Below are 5,226 nucleotides of genomic sequence, written 5' to 3'. Positions count from 1 at the left end.
TCAGCTGCAGGCTCGTTTGTGGCTGACAAGTCCGATGCGGGACAGGCAGACACGGTTGCAGCGGCTGCAGGGGAAAATTGGTTGGTTGGGGTTGGGTGTTGGGTTTTTCCTCCTTTGCCTTTTGTCAGTGAGGTGGGCTCTGCGGTCTTCTTCAAAGGAGGTTGCTGCCCGCCAAACTGTGAGGCGCCAAGATGCACGGTTTGAGGCGATATCAGCCCACTGGCGGTGGTCAATGTGGCAGGCACCAAGAGATTTCTTTAGGCAGTCCTTGTACCTTTTCTTTGGTGCACCTCTGTCACGGTGGCCAGTGGAGAGCTCGCCATATAACACGATCTTGGGAAGGCGATGGTCCTCCATTCTAGAGACGTGACCCATCCAGCGCAGCTGGATCTTCAGCAGCGTGGACTCGATGCTGTCGACCTCTGCCATCTTGAGTACTTCGACGTTAGGGATGAAAGCGCTCCAATGGATGTTGAGGATGGAGCGGAGACAACGCTGGTGGAAGCGTTCTAGGAGCCGTAGGTGATGCCGGTAGAGGACCCATGATTCGGAGCCGAACAGGAGTGTGGGTATGACAACGGCTCTGTATACGCTTATCTTTGTGAGGTTTTTCAGTTGGTTGTTTTTCCAGACTCTTTTGTGTAGTCTTCAAAAGGCGCTATTTGCCTTGGCGAGTCTGTTGTCTATCTCATTGTCGATCCTTGCATCTGATGAAATGGTGCAGCCGAGATAGGTAAACTGGTTGACCGTTTTGAGTTTTGTGTGCCCGATGGAGATGTGGGGGGGCTGGTAGTCATGGTGGGGAGCTGGCTGATGGAGGACCTCAGTTTTCTTCAGGCTGACTTCCACTACTCAAGGATCACCAAAAGATCTGTCTCAATTGTGAACTTTTATCTATCCTTAGAACCATGGAACACTCCAGCACAGAAACAGTCCCTTCAGCCCTTCTAGTCTGTGCCTTGTATATTTATTATCTCTTTTTCTTTTCTATTTTATTTATATGATTGTGCTTGGTGTTTTGCAAACCTGTGCGGCTGCAGCAAGAAAGAATGTTGGTGCACCTGTACGACAATAAACTCTCATACTCAAGATCACCCAGATTTGGGGAAGTGGAAGCCATTGCAACCAAATGCACCCAAAAAGTCAACACGGTAAGACCACACTGACGTTACAACCAAGAAAGTGCACCAAACACACTACTTCCTCAGAAGCCTGAGGAAATTCCACCTATCCTTGAGGTCTCTCACCAACATTTACTGGTATTTCAGGGAGCATCACTGCGTGGGATGGGAACTGCTCTGTCCAAGACTGCAAAGAACTGCAGAGAATTGTGAACGTGGCTCAGACCATCACGCACCCTCTCCCCTCCATCGACCCCGTCTTCACCTCATCACACCCCCTCCCACCCATCGGTTCCGCTACGCCTCATGTTCCCTCCCCTCCATCGACCCCATCTACACCTCATCACACCCCCTCCCCTCCATCGACTTTGTCTACACCTCATCACACCCCCTCCCCTCCATCGACTTTGTCTACACCTCATCACACCCCCTCCCCTCCATCGACCCCATCTACACCTCATCACACCCCCTCCCCTCCATCGACTTTGTCTACACCTCTTCACACCCCCTCCCTCCATCGACTTTGTCTACACCTCATCACACCCCCTCCCCTCCATCGACCCCATCTACACCTCATCACACCCCTTCCTCTACATCAACTCCGTCTGCACCTCATCTTCCCCTCCTCTGTTTACACCTCATCACATCCCCTCCCTTCCATCACCTCTATCTACACCTCATCACACCCCATCGACTCCATCTACACCTCCCACTGGCTCAGGATAGCCGCCAACACATTAAATGACCCGTCCCACCCCAGTCTCCCTTCCATGGGGCAGAAGCTACATGAGCTTGAAACACACCAACCTCCAGATTCAAGCAGTTTATTTCCTGCTGTTATCAGACCCTTAAATGGACCTCTCACTGGCAAATGAGACTTCACTGTTCAAGTATACAATGCCATGTACTATCTTTTAGTACTTATCTCTCTATCCTGCACTATTTGATTATTGTAACAACTGACAATGTTGTCTTATTTATTTGTTATTTCAGAGCAGGGAGGTTCTGCTGCAGCTGGTCAGGGTCCTGGTGAGGCCGCACATGGAGGTTCTGGTCTCCTCACTGGAGAGAGGATAGACTGGTTGTGGAGGTGGTGCAGAGGGGATTCACCAGGTCAGTTCCGAAGATGAGGGGGTGAATCTATGAAGAGAGATTGAGTTGTCTGGGACTGTACTCAGTGGAGGTTAGGATAAGGGGGTCTTATAGAGCCATAAAATGATAAAAGGAACAGATCAAATAGAAGCAGGGAGCTTGTTTCCACTGGGAGGTGAGATTAGAACGAGGGGACAGAGCTTCAAGATTTGGGGAGTAGATTTAGGATGGAGATGAGGTGAATCTGTGGGATTCTCTGCCCAAGGAAGCAGTGGGGACTGCCTCATTAAATGTATTGTAGACTCAGAGATTATTGAAGAGATAAGGAATTAAGGTTGATGGGGAAGTGGAGCCAAGTCCACACACAGTCAGATCAGCTGTGATCTCATTGAATGGGGAAGCAGGACTCAACAGGATGAGTGGCTGACTCCTGCTCTTATTTCTGGTGTAATAATTGCATTTACTTGCATGGATAGCATGCAAAGTTTCTAACTTAAAACAATTCAATTACAGTAAAGCCCAGGAGAAACTGGACTTCTCGAAAACTCTCAGCTTTTGTGTGCATGTGTGCTTAAGCGTCACAGATGCACAGCAGCAACAAGTGACCCCCGTGGAAGTTGTGGAAATAGTGTTTGTACTTTATATTTTGAATGGAAAAACGTTTCGTTAATAAACGAGCAAAATTTGCCTGTTTATTCTTCTTAAATTTTAATTTTAAAAGTATTGCCTGAGAATCCAGAAAATCTGAAATCCGGACCAACCAATCCCCAGCAGTCCAGATTTTAGGATGTGCTGTACAGACAAACCACCAAAACCGAGGCATCGGAGCTGAACTTGCAAGCTTTATTCCAACTTCCCTCCTTAGGCCTAAATCCTGGAAACTTTCCCCCTGTAACAGAAGAAGATACACCACTTGTCCCCTCCCTCTCCCCCCTCTCTGGGCCACAGGCAGACCTTCCAAGTGAGCCAGGCCTTAACCTGCACCTCCTTCAGCCTGATCTACTATGTTTGGTGATCCTGGTATAGCCTCTACATCACTGAGACCAAACAGGTTGAGTGACTGCTTTGACCTCTGTCTGTGGGTCTGAGCTTGAACTCGCAGTAGTAAACCGTTTCAATTCCCCCCAAGCAGTCCCATACGGACATGTGTGTCCTCATTGTGAGGGAGAGGTTGAACATCAGCTGGAGGAACACACATCGTATTCCTTCTGGACAGCCTCAAATGCAGTGCTATGAACATCAATTTTTTTCATTTTAGTTTGCCCCCCATCTGTCTGATTTCACTGTTTCCTTTTCTTCTTTACGTATCCATGGTGTTACTTTTCTCTCTTTCCCACCCCACTGTGGTCTCTCCAGTTTTTCTCACCTTCTGTCCAATACCCATCACCTCAACCTGCCCCCAGCTTCCCTCCTTTCCCCCTTGATGTATCCTCCTCCTACTTTAGTCTTGATGAAGGATCCTGACCTGAAACGTTGACTGACCATTTCTACTCACGGATCGCTGAGTCAGTCCAGACTGTATAGTCTACAAGGTTGAAAGTCTAAAAATGTTCTGAGAGGCACAGATAAGGTAGACAGCCAGCACCCTTTCCCAGGGCAGGGAAAGCAAACACCAGAGGACATAGAACATTACAGCACAGAAACAGGCCCCTTTGGCCCTTCTAGTCTGTGCCAAACCACATGACCTGCACCCATCCATAGCCTTCCATACCCCTCCCATCATGTACCTGTCCAAATTCCTCTTTAATGTTAAAACTGAGCCCGCGTTCACCACTTCAGCTGGCAGCTCGTTCCACACTCTCAGCACTCTGTGTGAAGAAGTTCCCCCTAATATTTTCCCCTATACCTCTATAAAGTCTCCCCTCATTCATTTTGTACGGTCCACGACAGAATAGGTCCTTCAGCCCACAATGTTGTGCCAACCCATACTGTATAAAACTAAATCCTCCCTACCTCATAACACTATTTTTCTGTCCAAGAATCTGTTAAATGCCCCTAATGTTTCAGCCTCCACCACCACCTCAATAAGGTATTCCAGGCACCCCCAACAGTGTTAAAAAAAAACTTACCCCTAATGTCTCCCCTAAACTTCCTTCCCTTCACTTTGTACAGATGTCTTCGGGTGTTTGCTGATCCTGCCCTGGGAAACAGGTGCTGGCTGAACATCCTATCTACACCTCTCAGAATCTTGTAGACTTCCAAGTCACCTCTTATCCTTATTCTTATGAGGTTCTGCTCACCTTGCCTAATAAGATTTATTTTTCAATCCAGACAACATCCTGGTAAATCTTCTCTGCACTCTCTCTATAGCCTCCACATCCTTCCTGTAATGAGGCATCCAGAACTGTACACAATATTCTAAGTGTGGTCTCACCAGATTTTTGGAGCTGCAACACTACCTCATGATTCCCGAATTCAATTGCATGATTAATGAAACCCAGGATACGAGAGGCCTACTTAACCGTTCCATCAATCTGCGTGGCGGCCTCAAGAGATCTATGGACTTGGACCCCAAGGTTAGACAGGATGCAACAGAGGCAAGAGGGCTTGAGTTACAAGGAGAGGCTGGGCGTCTCTCCCTGCAGCATAGCAGGCTGAGGTTATTGGTTTATAAAATAACTTGAGGGGCATAAATAAAGTGAATCATTATTTTACTCAGGGTATTTCCCCCCTCACACCTCCAATGCCCAAACATTGGAGAAGGTTTCAGCTGAATGACCAGGACAAGAAGTCCAGTGCTCTGATTAACAAAACCCCATCAACAGAGACAATATATTGCCAAACATAACCCCAGATCAACCCCAAACCCCAAAAAGTCCCATCTTCACCACAAACCATAACCCCACTCACCATTGAGGTTTTGGGCAGGTTGTTAGGGTGGGGGGAGCTGAATGGGTGGGAATTTGAGAAGGGGGGGGGATAAGGTGGGTCATGGGTGGCGGAGAGAATTGGGTGGGTGAATGGTGGGGTGGGATAGGTGTGGGGAAAGGCAAAAGGAGAGGAAACAGCTGGA

This window comes from Narcine bancroftii, chromosome 12 (assembly GCF_036971445.1).
Source record: "Narcine bancroftii isolate sNarBan1 chromosome 12, sNarBan1.hap1, whole genome shotgun sequence".
NCBI lineage: Eukaryota > Metazoa > Chordata > Chondrichthyes > Torpediniformes > Narcinidae > Narcine > Narcine bancroftii.
The sequence above is the reverse complement of the archived record's forward strand: the minus strand, read 5'-3'. Positions refer to the sequence as shown.